Source organism: Pocillopora verrucosa, chromosome 4 (assembly GCF_036669915.1).
Source record: "Pocillopora verrucosa isolate sample1 chromosome 4, ASM3666991v2, whole genome shotgun sequence".
In the NCBI taxonomy this organism is placed as follows: Eukaryota; Metazoa; Cnidaria; class Anthozoa; order Scleractinia; family Pocilloporidae; genus Pocillopora; species Pocillopora verrucosa.
The window spans coordinates 28,543,530-28,559,291 of record NC_089315.1 but is presented as its reverse complement, the minus strand read 5'-3'; the positions used below and the strand labels follow the sequence as shown (position 1 = coordinate 28,559,291).

The following is a 15,762-nucleotide window of genomic DNA, read 5'->3' as shown; positions in this document are numbered from 1 at the left end:
GGTTACGAACTTAAGTTCTACATTAGTTGTTATCCGTGCACGAAAAGCGGTTTGAGTATGTAGGAATAAGGAATTTTTAAAAGCAAAATAAGTTGGAGATTTTCAGACTGGAAAATAACAGTTTCAAAAAAGTTTTTTCGACATTTCTCACCTTCAATAGGGGATTCCAAAGAAGAAATTTAATTTGCTTTAATTTACGTGCAAAAGGTCTTGCTAGAAGCAGGTGCTAAATAAAGGTCTGCCAAGTTTTGACAGTTGCGCTGTTGGAACAGGTCATGTAAAGTGTAGGACATGAATGAATACCACGTGGCTGGCCTTGTAAGGTAAATAAACGGTTGTACCAAAGGGAACGATTGAGCCTCACCCAAAAGGAATCGAGTAGATAGGGTTCAGTCTTTTGTACTAATAACACGAGGAAGGAGTGGGGCCAAGTGACAAATTATTAGAATGCACTACTACGATTCAGATCACAGACCCTTGGATTTTGCGTACCGAAGCATCACCCTGAGCCACAGAGAACTCGTTAGACAGTTACGCCATGCATTCGAAATTCATTTATTGGCGTTCATTGACTCTTAACGACCTGCGACACTTTTTTTTAACACTGTTTCTAAAACGTTGTGTGTATTTCCAGAAGTTGAAAAATCATTCAATACGACCAAAACATACAAAACCAACAATCTTGTCCAATTTTGGGCCAAATCTGTCATACGGTAGGATAAAATGTCGATAATAAAGTTAGAAGATCGTTCGTTTGAGATACACCCAAGATCTGGTTAGCGTAGCACAAGAGATTTTCGCTACGAGTCATACTTTTATGAGAAATTATATTGACTGGTCCAGACTTTTATTGATTAGTTGAACTCGGTTTTTTTCGCGATCTAACAGGCAAAGCCTCATTTTTCCTATGCAATATCTTATTTTACTCAAGTAATCAAGAAAGCGGCATTTATTGTGACTTTCTGAACTATGCTATATCATAATTTTATCCAAAAAAATTGACTGTCCACTCGCCGACTTTCCGCGGTGACGAATTCCGTTAAATATTTTACTGGTCCGTCAAATGTCATATTGGGATACTTCAACCCGATTTCATATTGCTTCGCCCAAATAAACAGCTCCAGAATGTAGTTTGTAGCCCAACAACCCAGGGTAACATACCTGGTTACAATTCCATTTCATGGAAGAGAACGCGAGTTCTCACAGATAGGAACCATTAGGAGAATTTCAGATTTAGTACCATATCAATGATTCATGAATCGTGTTTTTGACTGTGACTATTCTACAACAACATTTGTTTTAGATTGCATACACGAATAGCAGAGGAAATATATTGAAATTCGAATTATTTACGTGAATCTGGAAAAAATGTTTTAACCTCTTTTTCGTGGAGGCTATAAAAAACTTTTTAAATGAGACAAAAAAAATCAGAATTTGCCTTGCCTTGCCTTTCCTTTCACCCGAATTTGATCGCCCTTTCCCAACTGATGAATTCTGCAAATGTTTTTTACTCTTTTTTTCCCTTTTTTTTTCTTTTTTGCTGCAAGAGCATATCAGAGGAAAAAGGAGTTTTCGTATGGATCATATCTTTTTCTCGTGAACAGCCCAAATGACCTTGGTTTTACTGAGTTCTGCGAACATTCACGAATCACAAAGAACGAAATACAAAGAACATCCTTAAGACAATATCATTAGCTTACAATTTGAAACAAAGGATGCTAATGCCAAGAAGATTACAGCAGAAAGTAATAAGTCTTAGAAAATAGTTCTTAACATAGCACATTTAAACACAAAGTCAAATAGATCAGGATTAAGCCTAAGAATATAAGCCATTTTAATAACTTATCCATGTCTTCTGAGTTAAGTGATCATAGTACTGATCTCACTTCAACTAAAGGGGCAAAATGTTCGGGGCAAACTTGACGGAATGATATGACGAGTACATTTTTTCCAAAGGGCATTATGTTTTTTTTTCTGTCCTAATGTCAAGCCTTTTCAAAAGATACCCGGTGGGAAATGCTTTCTTCAAAATCAGGCGAGAAAGAATTAAATCAACTTAAACAATTAAACAAACAACAATCTCAAAACTCTCAAAATTATCAGAATGAGCTTCATCGGAATTAGTCCTATAGCATTCGCAAGTTTTTTTCTATAAAAATACTCTTCTTATCTTAAACTTGCATTTACAACAAATAGCTTATGGAGGATTGTTTTAATCCAGACAAACAGAACGGTTTTTTCAAAGATATGTAATGCCTTGTCGAGCTCGGCCTCAGATAGAAACTTTGAGATGCGAGGACTAGGGGGAAGAACGAAGCTTAAGAATGCGCATTGGTCATCCATCGTTGTCTTCAATTCTTGGGATTCACAAGAAACTTGAAACTTTTGAAAAAATAAATGCACTACGAAAAAATTGTATGTATTAAGCTGAAATGTTCTGATACAATTAGTTAAAAGTTTAAAAAATTTTTCCACACCTACATACAGATTCTAAGGTAACCATATTAAAGTAATAAAAGTTGGTAAGTTAAGCCATTTTTCATTACGAGGACATTAAAATTCTTTGGATGAAGCATCACTCCTAATTAATCTTTCTCACTTACTTGATACTTAATGTTTTTCCAGTCGATCGAACAAGGCGTACTGCTATAAACTTTCAGTTTGGAAACCAATCTTGTTGACAGTGATGGCGCGATAAATGGCTTATTGACCACAGGTAATCGAACGACGTTGAGAAAAACGCTTAAAAGCTGCTCAGACAACGAAATTGCCGTTAAATGGCAGATACATGTACAAAAACAAAAACACATCCGATAAGGAAGTGTTTTTTGAGTGGTCACCAGCTACTCAACTTGGGGACTTTTAAATGGGTTCGGAAGCCCACCGAAGGGGGAATGTCAAAGATTGGTTGATCGTGCACGTCCTGATACGCCAATAGGCGAAGAGTAAACTGTCAGTAAATAAGCGCGCAGGTTGAACACCCTCTCCAATTGAGACAGCAGGAAGGAAAGTCCCGGCTTTTCAATACACTAACCCGGCTAAAAACAGTTACTTCAGGAAAAAGCAGAATGCTTTGTTTATTTTGAAGTGAAATTGTTTGAGTATCGAGAACAAACACACGCCAGGCAACAGCACAGTTGTGATCCGCAGATGTGAAATTTCAAACGTGCCGACCTTTAATGCTTTTCAGTGGGTAAATAACTTCAAAAGGCCGTGCAATAAGTGACAGCCACTTCTGGTTGGCGGGCCGTTAAATACCCTTTTAGTAGGAAATGCCCTCTGTCATATCTGGCGATAGAGGACACAGCATGTCCTCAAGTGGACAATTTCTTGCCGCTTTAATTTTCTTTTTCCTGATAAGAAACAGAGCTTAATAACTTAAGCGATAAGGAGAATAAAAATGAAAGAAGACTTGGGTGTGTTTGTAATTCAATAGAGATAGAGACAGAAGAGCCAAGATAGGGTAGGAAAACAGCCTTTTGCACCGAATGAAGGAAAGCAACGGAAGAATAAAACTCGAATCGGAGCCTTGAATGAAAAAGAAAAGTAAATAAAAGATTTATACTGGTGTTGCTATTCTTTTCAAGTCGCGAGAGCAGAACTCTCTCAATAAAGCAAATTTTCTCCTTTGTTTCCACAAACAAAATAGCCTTTTACTCACGAAGAATAAAGTCAAAACAGACCTCTTCTTGTTACAAACAGAAAACAAATATTCTCGCTCGCCAGGAGCGTAAAGATGATATTTCATTTCTTTTAAACTCGGAGCAGCTGCGTTTTAAGTTTGTTACTTGCGCATTCCAAAAAACTCAGTGAGCCTTGACCGACACGGCAAGATACTTGAACACGGGTCGTTTGATTCGCGACGTCTGTTATAGTAACACAGCAGGTTAAATCTACAACCTGTAAAGAATACAAACTAAACTCCGAGGATGTATATTTTACATGGCATCCAGAATATACTTGATGCCTTTTAGTTCGCATTAAGGACGAGGAATAGCACTCGACTCTGGGGAGCTCTTTAGTGCCCCAGATGTTTGCATTTAACGAAGATGAAATTCAGGGGCTCTTAACTTAAAAGCGTACATGCCAAAATAAAAGAAAAGAGAAATTACAAGTATGGTAAACCTATTCTTTTCAAAATAAATTTTATTTTTGGTCGTTTCATTCCTTAATTTAACGTATCTCTTTCTCTCCTTAAAAATGTAACCAAATCTGAATAACATTTCGTTGCATTCGTTGCACGCCTCTAATTTTACAAGAACTATTTTACCTTTTTTTTTTGGCGGAATGCGCTTTCAGCTTTCATAGGTTAATAATTATCAAAAGCTCAGCGCTAAGTAAAAGTTTGTATGAGCTGGCTACGCGCACCACAGCGCGAGATGAAAGGTAAAAACAGAATGGAGGAAACTCACAACCGGTGCTTTGAAAATATTAAATGATGTTGCCAGAAACCAGACGAAAGCTGCATTAAGGAAAGATAAGCATACATGTAAGTTTGTATGTCATAACAAATGGCATAGAAATTAGTCGCAAGTTTTTTATGTACTATGGTACATTAAGAGTTTATTACATTTTTATAATGGGAAACATATGTTCGATGTACCTACACACAGTTTGGTCTTAGCTTAGATTCATAGTTTAATTGCAGAAAAAGAATCAAAGATAAAATGAAAGGAAAAAAATGAGTATGAATTGATCTTATGATGTTCAGTTCGGGAACTTGGGAAAATCTCAAGCTCTGACAAATGAATATTCCACCTCTATGTACATACAATGCGGGTGGCTGTCTTTTGTAAAGCTAACTGTTTCTGCCATTTGGATATTTTCACGATATGTGGAAACTGCAGAATTACATCCGCGCCTTAACAATACGTCTTACATCAAATCACAAAAGAAAGTCGCCAATGGCAGCAAAAACCCATCTGCACAACGATACAGATATCGAGACCGGAAGATCATCTTTGTAAGCAGTTCTTTTTTTTTATTTTTTTTTATTTTTTATTTTTTTTTAATGTATGAAAAGAGAGAACCTCACGTACCTATTTAAGCAAACGAACCCCTCGGAGAATAACTGCTGGGAACTTTAAGAAGTTCTTGTTTTGTTAGCTCTTCCTCTTTTCAGGTACATTTGTTATTAAAAGCTGTCTGAGGCGGGAGACACAATTTTACAGATATACCGCTGAACCGATAAATTTAAAAGCTTTCTTGAAACGTGATCGAAAACGATCAATAATTAAACGCGAAAAAACCAAAGCGTTGGAGTATAAAATAACGATGATTGAAAAATGACTTTGCACGGCTACGTTTGTGGCTCTTTCAGCCGTTCTATTCTTGTTTGCCAACGAGTAGGTGTAAGAATAGATTAATTAACATTCGTATATTTCTTTTTTTTTCAGTTTACTTTACATCATTGGCAGCGAAAATACAAGTCTCAAGAACAAAAAAAAAACTTCTGTATGATATGATCGAGGTTTTTCTTCCTCTGGTTACGGGCAAGATCGGCTCGGCAACATTTTCTCTAATTGCAAGAGATTTCATATTTCCTCTTGTAATTACTTTCTCACAAAATCTCGAAAGAACCAATTCATTTATGTGGGGTATGCGTGCTCAGAAGCCTATTGCTTTTGCCTTTGTGAACCTGAGGGATGCCCCCTTTTTTCTTAAAGTTCTGTATAATTTATAATTTTTCCGAAATGTCACGGAAATGACAACTGCCACGATCGTTCGATGCTGTTTTTCATGACCTCCGTTTGAAAAGATAAAACAAATAGTACACTGACAAAAAATTACTTAGCGGTCACTAAAATTGCCTCCGCTGTAGGATAAGCAAACAAAATTTTACGCTATATCAGTAATAAGTGTCGAGCCTTTAATCGACAAGAAATCTCTATTTCCTTGGGAACTTTTCGCAAGCAACACGATCAAAATCTGGAAATCGTCTTACGAAAGAAAAAAAATAATGAAAACAAAACAAATGAATGAGCTTGGCCAGAAGGTTGTTCCTTAAGTCGAAAATTCAAATGTACCTTGTGCTCGTGAACTTTCGAGAAAAGGCACTCCACGAGGAACACCAGAGAAAAAAAATTCAGTTTCACTTTGAATTGAAAGAAATATTCTCCTTTTGTTAAACTTTCAATGGAATTTGCCTTTATTCATCGTAATAATGGAAATAAAACAGTCACGTACGAAAATGAATTTGAAATTAAAATGTCCTTTCTCAAGTACATGACAAAGATAAGAATTGTAAGTTCAAGAATTTTTGTTTGTTTGCCAATGGAAAAATGGATAGCACCGTCAGGTCCTCGCTATTTTCAATGAAGAATAAGTAACCTTTTAATTTTTAACAAAATTAAATGGGTGTAAGGGCGTGAAATAGCAAAAAGACACAACAGAAATGAGTCACACGATGTGAATCAAAGAGAGTCTTGAGTCCTGCTGTTTCAGTCAGCAAACAGCGAATTTTATGATCAATCACTCGCACAATGAGCAAGTGGATGTGTCGATTATGAAGGACGATAAATCAGGAAAAATAGAAAAATATCGTCACGTTTGTTCCTCGCTGAAACAACAGTTTTTCCAATTTATCGCTTACCTGTGAATTAAGTTCAACGGCCACTACTCTCTGAGGATAGAGGAATTCTGTCGATGGTTACGGAAGCCTCGAAATTACTTTAAAGTTTTTCTCCAGATCCCTCCAAATTTCAAAATTCAAATCTTGGATGTGATAGTTGAGAGTCACGTAATGGTGCAAGTTCGACAAAATTGAAAAGCAGCGAATTTTTCCCCTCGATCTTAAGGAACTCTTGCGCTTATCCTTCCGGACGAGAATGATTTTTGGTTACAAAGGGACTATATCTCTGATCTCTTTGATTTCAGCCATTGATATCTCGTAACAAAGAGCATAATATATTTGTCTGAAGGTGGCTAATTTGTCTTCTCTTTCTGGGATGGAATAGGCACAATTCTCTCACTGGGTGCAGGTATCAGGAAGGTGGCACCAATGAAATACAAAAGGGGATTCAACCATCCAAACAACTGGCCATGAAAAGAAATCATTTTCCACGCAAACATTTACTTAGGTGCAGCGAAAGAGCCTTTTGAAAGTGGAAAATCTCCAAACGACTGTGTTTGACCATATGTTATTCAAGGAAGAGTCAACGAGTGAACAGAACTCTTTCGAAAACTGATAATAGAACTCGATAGAGAGACAGAGAAATAGATTGTTTGCTCGAAAACGCGTGGTTAAATTCACATTGGTCGGTGAGAAGATAGCGTTTTTATTCAAATCTGAAGCAATGGCAGTTTGTTTCGATAAAACTCTTAAATGCTATGTAATGAATCTGAAACCAGTAGGGTAGAATAAAATAGCTATAAAATCAAAGGAAAGCTGTCGCTCATATCTTTTCAGTTGGCAAATCACAGTAGCTACCCACGAAATCAAGGCCGGCTTTTAAGACGATTCCGTTGCAGTAACAATTACACACTGTACCTTAATACTCAACTCTAGTTTTCGTTGCCGCTTGTATTGAGATCAAGGAAATCAGAAACAAGCCGAAGTGATTGATACGAGCTTGAAGCAAAGTAAATACCGCGGGTTATCCACCGGTAATGCAATCTTTATTTTAGAATGATTTTCGAAGGGAAAATATCAGATGGCTCCTTTTTCTAAGTATGAACTTCTTGAACGTCAAAAGAAATTAAAGGCTGAGAGAGTTAGCTACTTCGAAAAACGAGTTTAATATGTTCATGCTTCCAAATCTTAAATGGATGTTAGCTAAGAACGTGAGGAATTAATGAAAGAACTGTCACCATTTTCCCCTGTTCGAAATATTTTTTTTTCTCTGTTTCTTTGTGATGCGAATACAGAAACAACAGATATAGAAATAGTAAAACTAATTATATAATGTCCCATGATGATTTAGCTGTTACTTTTTCAAAATTAAGGATGAGAACCTTAAAACTTCAAAATGTAACAAAGTCATTGGTCTAAAGAGATCGAAGATCGGAAATTGAAAAAGTCCACTGCTTAATTTTTATAATGCGAATGACTTCCACCTTTGGAAGAGTGTAAAAACTAGATTGGATTAAAAAATAAACGAAGAAAAGAACTAAAAATTACGTAGGGAAGGAAGTTTAAACTGATGAATAGACCACCAGTTCACAACAGCAGGAAGCCGATTAGAAGAGTCTTTTGCTCGATTCTTGTTTCACTGAATGACAGATTTGTCGGCCAGATTTTTCTTTTTTTTTGGCTGCTTTGGATTCTAACTGTCAAAATCTATTAAATGGAAGCTATTTGTCAGTGTAGTGCTAGTAAAACTAGGAAGCACTATAAAATTAGGAACCAGCGAGTGAACGGAACAATCATTTTGAATACTAATCTTAAAACTGGTGAGAGTCATAAGGAGTCACGAAAATGACCAAAAGAAGTTTCCCTACGTTCGATAAAATCTCTGCTGCGTCTGAGTCTCCCTGAAATTGAATCCTGAAGAAGAGAAACCGCAGTTCTTAAATGCGTCTTCGCTCTAAAATGTGTACAAGTAAGAAGCGATAAAAATCTAACGCACGTATTTGTCAACGAAAAATTTTCCTCACCCCTCTAACAAGAGCAGTCGCCGGAAAAATTGCGTCCTCAACAAAATCGGACAGCACAATACCACAAACATATTTGACTACATAAACTTAGCTGAAAAATTCTCATATTTGCGGAAAACTTTTCGGAGATTTTAAATCCAGTTTGGCACACAAAACTGAATGAGGAAGAAGAACGGAATAATATCCAGGGTAACTTCTACGGATCAGAACTTACTGGTGTAGCTCTTTCTTTCCCTGAAAAGACCAAAGCATACACAGAAAGAAGAGATAGTATGGTGCAGTTATTTGACGGTTCTCGATCTGTGGGGAAACGCCAGCCCCTTCTCTCGAATTCGTACTGGGCTACGTTCGTTTGCGCTCTCAAATATGCAGCAAAGGAATTGTCGACGTGAGTATAATGCTTCAATCTTACTTCCGAAATACTACTCATTGTTTTATAAACGTCGAGGTGTTTCGTTTAAGGTATTAGTTGCTTTTATCATTAGCTGTTTTAGGAGTCTCCAGACGATTTTAGTCGGTACCTTTTTGCATCCTTCTGGATGGAGCTTAAAACGAAACGGGAGGCTCATGAAATTCGTTGCTCGGACGCGCTAAAAAAAAAAAACTCGTTACACATGTATGTATATCTGTAGATCTATTTCTACACTTTCATTATTTTTAAAATGTTCTTCAAACTAAAAAGTCAGTTTTATTCCATTAGGACGTTTCCTGAGACAATTAAAGAAATCTGCCATTGCTTCATTCAGAAAGAGCCAAAATAACGTATGTTGCCTTCCCAATAACAACAACATCTTACAACGAACAAATACCTAGTGAAGAGACCGACTTCGTTTTCTACTTAGTTTTCGCCCCCGTAGCCTTCATTTCGTTTTAATTACAACGTTTTAATTTATCGTTACTAAATCGAAAAATGTCGTATTTATAATGATGGTAAGAAGACATATAACGTCGTATTTTATCTGCGAAGGCAGAGGATATGCCAAGTAGAAAATTTCAACGAACGGGCATAAGAAGAAATCGGTTCCGGGCAAGAAAAAAAACAAATTGAAAGAACATAAAAAAAAAACATTATGAAAAGACAGGTTCTTAACCTTCGTGTTTGAACGATGTGAAATTGTCTCTACTGATGGTTGTGATTAAAACGACAGGTCAGAAATAAAGGAAATTTAATTTACCAGCTGAATACAAGATTAACTAGAAATACACAGGACTGACATGAGTAGGATCTGTAGTGTTCTTTTAAAGTAAACGGTGACAGTGAAAGGAGCGCTGAAATGGACCACCTGTTTGGGAATCGAAAGCTGTCAGGGGAGGCTACTTTGTTGATGGTCTTTTCTGGCGGACAAGTTGATTTTGTCGATGTTGTGGGGGTAGTCATTTGAGTGTAAGGCACAATAGACACTGCCCAGAACACCATCTTGAAACAAAAAAGCTTGAAATAATCAACGCAGTTCTCAAAACCAAAGAGCAAAAAACACATTAGAGCCGTTTTCTATAAATGCACTAAATTCTTTATAAGTTGTAGGTTATTAAGCGATGTACTCTGAAAATGTTCGGCCTAAGTATACTATTTGAATAATCAGTTGAACAGTTCGCTTTGAATTGAAAGAGTATTCTCCAATAAATGCTCTCAAGAAAATGGTTTGGAATTTGTTTTAAGAAGACACGCCATTGAGAGCCATTTCCAATCTAATATTTATGAAAATGTCCTTCGTATGTTAAAACAATAAAGACAGGTCGAAGTGAGACATAAAAGGAAGACAGCAATTGTTGTTCATATGAACACAAAATTGCTATAAGAAATCGCCTTTAATAACACAGATAGAAAGTATAATATCTAAAACACATTGAATTCAAATGGACAAAGAAAAAAATGGCGTCATTTGTAGAGAGAACTTATCCACGCAAAGCCCAAACAAATCTGACAACAAAGGTGTGACTTCCATCGCGATTCGATTTGAAAACATAACGACTTTAGGGATATGAAGGCTTTTACTTTTTGAACATCTTCTTTAAATTGCCGTCTTTGAAAAGATAAATACCAATTTCTCTTTTCTATCATGATCTGTCAGCCTATACCTCATCATATGTGTTAAGTTGAGCCGAAAATTGGAATATCAAACGGCACTCAACGAACACCGTCGCAGAGGAGATAGGTCTCAGAGAATCGTAAGTTGTCAACAACGCGCCAAGAAACGTAATTAGTCAACTAGAGAGAAGGTTGTTTTTAAAACGTGTCGAGTGAATCTAGCTTGAATTATGTTTTAAGATTCAACACAGATCCAGAGAGATCCTTTTTGACGTGATACATAAAAATACATGGGGTCTTTTCTTGTTAGAATTGTGGAGAAGTGTCATGGCCATCAGAAATATCCGTTTAGCAAAATGATAGTATCGTGGTGTAGAAACAACGACTCAAGCGTAACTAAGGTATTGCTGGCGGATTAAATTTTTTTCCTGAAGGAGGAAGTATGTTGACAAGAAAGGGATAGTTTCTAAAAAAGGCACTAAAAGGAAATTTTTCTTCTCAAGATTGGCTTTAGAACCACGCTAAAATTGTCATACTAAGAATACATTTCTCTCCGAAAATTCCACACTTGTTGAGATAAAGTTTATTTCTTAATTAAGACCAGTGTTCTTATGTGGGAAGGCTTTCTATACGGAAAGGCATGCTTCGTTTCTACAGCACCGTACGAAAGTAATTGAACAACTGTTAGCTCATACATGCAGGTGCGGGTCATCTTGACAAATACTAACACGGTGTTTTCACTTGCCCCGAATTCAAAACTCGCTCCTCTCCTGTTAAAAAAGGTCACTTTGTCCTCCAGGAAAGGACAGCGGTTGCACTGAAGTCCAATCACAACTGCAGTCGAGCCTATTTAGCAGTTTGTTCCGTGATTTTAGCCCTGTCTAAGAAATTATGTAAAGTAAACGAAACCCGATCGTACGGAACGGGCGTGCGGTTTGTGAATATGTCAAACGCTTTTTCCCCGATGCGCCATTGAATGCTAATAATAACCTCAGGCCATCCAATTCGATTGACATACAAATATTTAGTAACTGTGTGGTCATTTAATATCTTAAAAGCAGAAGAAAACGGCAACATCAAAAAGAAACATTCCGAATTAGTTCAAAGACAACAGCAAGTGAAATCCATGATTTCGCTAGAGAAAATTTCCAGTTTTGCCGTCTTGAATATCAACAAAATAGACAGTTGGTTTTGAGTTGAAGGAAAAACTGTCATCTTTCTCTCTTCTAGCGTTACGACAGGTGCCGAAAGATGCGTTAAAGTCGACGTCGTTTTTTCTAATCTGCGTTAGTAGCGCCGAAAAACCGCCCAAACTAAGAAGTCGATCTGTGGCCAAAAATTATCAGAAATTCACTGAAGAAAAAAAAAACAACAACAACTACAACAAAGAATACGAAAATGATTAAGCCAATTAGACAAAGCAGGGGTCAAACAGAACGACGAAAGACATAAAAGTTCCCGAAAGTGTCTACATGCACAATAAAAATGTCAGCTACCTGTTCAGAGAAACGCATAGTTACCTCTCCCTGTGAGCACGGACTCGTGCCGACATCGAACAGTTTCTAAAATTAATTTTTATTTTTTGTAGACATTGCATGATTTCATTCCATGAATAATCTTTAACGTCGAAAGATAATTTTCTATTCGAGATTGTAAGTGACCACAATAACAACGTTGAAAAGAACAAGTGGAAGATAAAGTAGACAAGGGAACGGATATCTCGCACGAAAATTACGACGCATAGACATCTTCGACACGATTTGTTTGGTGCATTCTTTGAAGACACATACAAATTAACATCATTCACAGGAAAGCCATCGCCTCTTAAGGAAAAGCAAATGCCACAACACGGAATAAAACTATGTGGACTGATAATTAGGCGCGCGACAAAAGGATTCCGATTTTAAATTTCAAAGCTTAGTGTGAAATTTTTATAAATGTACTTGAATAAGCCGCGTACGATGGTCAGAAAGAAGCAATAAAAGCAAATGTTGTTTCAACAAGGGAACATGTTTTCCATCAAGTTTCATGTTACTCTTGCAGACTAAGAACTTGATGTGAAGACATGGTAGAAACCAGTTTTTATTTTCATGTCGGCACTCCTGAATTGGAATCTTAATTGGCTAAGATATATTGCATTAAAACGTGGACCAATAGACTTAGTAAGGGAAAGCCTTTTTCCACGTGCAGAAGAGAACTCTCGAGATTCAAGAGTCTCACAAAGACACACAAAGAGCTTTGGATAACTGCCATGGAAGAAGTAGAAAAAGAGGAACTCTCTCAGAAAGAATGTCTCCTACCTTGAGCTGTTATGGTAAAGGTGGGTGATAAATTGTCTCTGTGATGGTTCGTAGTCCTAAACGCACTTTGCAGAAAACGTGAATTGCCTCCTTTAGAGTTCGTGCTTCTGTAAAGAAAATGGGAAAATCGCGCCGGTAAGATAAGTATCTGATTTAAATATTACCATGACATGTGCCATATTTGGCTCATTACGAAACCCTTCAAAAAAATTCGAGTGATAGAAAGCTTTTCAATGTCTCAGGCAGAAGTTTTGTCGGAAAGGCAACCGAATATTAAAGCTTTATCTTTTTTTGGTGCTTTTTTGACGAGCTGCTGTGACTCACAGTTTCAACAAAACGAAGTCGAAACGCCAAAAGAGAGTTCGTGCTCCAAGTTCATTTGTAGCTCTCAAAATGCGGTTAAAATGGCTCCAAGATGTCTAAGTAAATATAGCTGGCCAAATTAGCAGCTGACAAAGCAAAAGCAGCATTAAAACTTTTAAGCGCAACAAAAGACTGCTTCCTCAAACAATTGAGACTAGACACATTTGGTTAGTTCCTGTCACACAGAAAAGTCAACTTTCTCTTTAAAACTTATGGGATGTGTATTTTTCTTTTATGTTTCAACAAGGGACAACTTGAAATTTCAAGAAGGCTGCCAAAGAAACTGATTGCCGTGAAGCAAAAAGACGGTCGCGACAAGTCCAAGACGCGTCGACTGTTGCTAAAGGACCTGATTTACGTTATTTTTTTCAAAACGACAAATCGAACCATGTGTGTTGAAAACACGATTGAAGTTTACCAAAAGAAGCCGTGAACAGGAAATTCTCGGTCAACTGCAAACACAGTTTACAGAGTCGAGGTGTAAAGACCACGCGGTCTTTTGTTGCGTACCTTTTGTCCGAAAACACTAAAACAATAGCGCGCCGCCAACTAGAGGTACACGCTCCTTTCACGTTTTCGATTACTCTTTAATTTTGTTATGAAAACAAAATGCACGCGTCTTGTCGCGAACAAATATCTCATTCACGCGGACAAAGCAGAATTTACACTTTTCAAAGATTATTATTTTGCACAATTAGCGAGCTAATTTCGCTGCAATCGCATGAGGAAGTCAGTGGTGAATTATTCCCTAATCATGTCTGTAAAATTTGCGCTGATTTTCTTAGCAGAAGACATTCTTAGTGAAAAAGTGATCAAGATTGCTGTCAACTTTGTAGGTAGTCCTATAAATGAGAACTTTGCAGCTGATGTCAACAGAGATCAATTCGTTGTTCCTTTGATAAAACGCTCTGAACTGCAAAGATAAACTTCCCGATTTACTTTACAGGCCCAGCCTTAAATGGCTTCCTACAAGCGTATTACGTTTCGTTAATAAATGTGTCAGTAAAGGCATTGTTATTCTCTTCCCCTGCAAAATCCTAAGTGAGCAAGTGTGGAAATAAGTACACACTGTAATTCCTTGCTATGAAAACAAACAAACAAAAAGAAGAAGCGATCTTGTGTTGACCAAGAATGACTTTCGGACCGGCCAATGAAATTCCCTTCTCTTAGCCATACAGATCTCGACGTTTGCACAAGGTAAGTTTATTAATCGGACATTTTCACTTTCAAAACATAATACATAGACGCCGCAGAATAGTCATTGTAGGCCTCAAAAGGGACAACTGAGTACATATCACGGTTCGCTGTGTTACCATTTTGTTCACAGCGGTACAATTTGTATTGTCTGTCTGAAGTATGTTATGGGAAACACATAAAACATAGTGTTATTAGAGTGAATTGAATGCAGTTGCAACATAATTTAATGTGTTGTGTTCTAGCAGTGAGTATCAAAAGGAGTTTGAAATGTAGCCGACCAGTAACTTGGAAAGTACCATAGTAATTAGCCACCTCATTTGCCCACACCGATGACAACAAAAACACAATTGTGAACGACGAAAGAACAGAAAAAATTTCGTTCAATAAAGGCTGTTTGCAAAACTGAGCAATCAATTCATCGTTTTAGGACGACACCAAAAAGTACTTTGTCTCTTGGCATGGAAACAGAAAACTAACCACTGATGAACGTGTTATTGAAGAATATAGTGTAAAAGAACACGAAAATAAACATAACCTGATAACAATTGAATATAATGGTGGCTTATAGTATAATGCTCAAGCTGGTGTGATCCATCATACAATGAACAATTTCGCCACTGAACTAAGAGATTAAGAAAAATATTAAAAAACTATTCGTCATTTGTCTGAGCAATGACAACAAGCTTAACTAAAAGATTATCATGGAACATAAGCCGATTTAAACAAAATTACGAGCTCAACAGATCCATTCATGCTAATCCGTAGAAACCGATTGAGAAAGCAAACAAACGATCAACAAAGATCTAAGTTACACAACCCATGGCGTCTTAGTGGTTCACATGAATTTTTTCTTTCTATAGGGTTCTGTGTTTCGGATTCATACATGATGCGTTAATGCGGATAAATTAAAAAAAAAATTACATTGTGAGTGAGAATCCTTTTCATCGTCATAAAGCCACACAAAAAGGCGAAATTACAAGAAAGCAATTTGAAAATGAACAGTTCTTGTTTCTCGTTTGGTGAGAATTCCCATCACTTAATTGAAATGACAAAGCTTTCCTCTCCTGTAAGTCACAGAGGTATTAGCGAATCGTCTGTCTTGCAGATATCTAGCGTTGTTTACTCGCGAAAATGTGGGAGATCATTTGCAATCAACTGGCCGCAGATGAGTGAATTTGGTTCAGGGATAAAAAAAAAAGGGCAGTTCCCTTGAAATAAGCAAAGTGGATTGTCGACAGCAAGTAAGAAAAAGGTGCGATCTTAAGCCCAACAATATCA

The 15,762-nt window shown here is 37.0% G+C and overlaps 1 protein-coding gene and 1 long non-coding RNA gene across 6 annotated transcripts in view; one reads left to right on the top strand and one right to left on the bottom strand.

Annotated features, from left to right (window-relative positions):
- The window catches only part of LOC131785269 (insulin gene enhancer protein ISL-1), a 40,207-nt gene extending 27,063 nt beyond the window's left edge, over positions 1 to 13,144 (bottom strand). For 2 of the 3 annotated variants that reach the window (XM_059102123.2, XM_059102125.2), the window contains exon 1: positions 12,925 to 13,144. The gene's annotated coding sequence lies outside the window, so the exon portion shown is untranslated. Of the gene's footprint in view, positions 1 to 2,603; positions 2,691 to 12,924 lie in introns of those variants that run through there. The other variant, XM_059102124.2, reaches the window with a different exon arrangement.
- LOC131785271 (uncharacterized) lies at positions 8,364 to 15,024 on the top strand. 3 transcript variants are annotated; one of them, XR_009340285.2, is made up of 4 exons: positions 8,364 to 8,983; positions 12,668 to 12,944; positions 13,535 to 14,484; positions 14,912 to 15,024. It is a non-coding gene; the product is annotated as an uncharacterized lncRNA (long non-coding RNA). The 3 variants fall into 3 exon arrangements; XR_009340284.2 differs by having other exon boundaries at positions 14,730 to 15,018; XR_009340283.2 differs by having other exon boundaries at positions 14,727 to 15,018.
- The last annotated feature ends 738 nt before the right edge of the window (positions 15,025 to 15,762 follow it).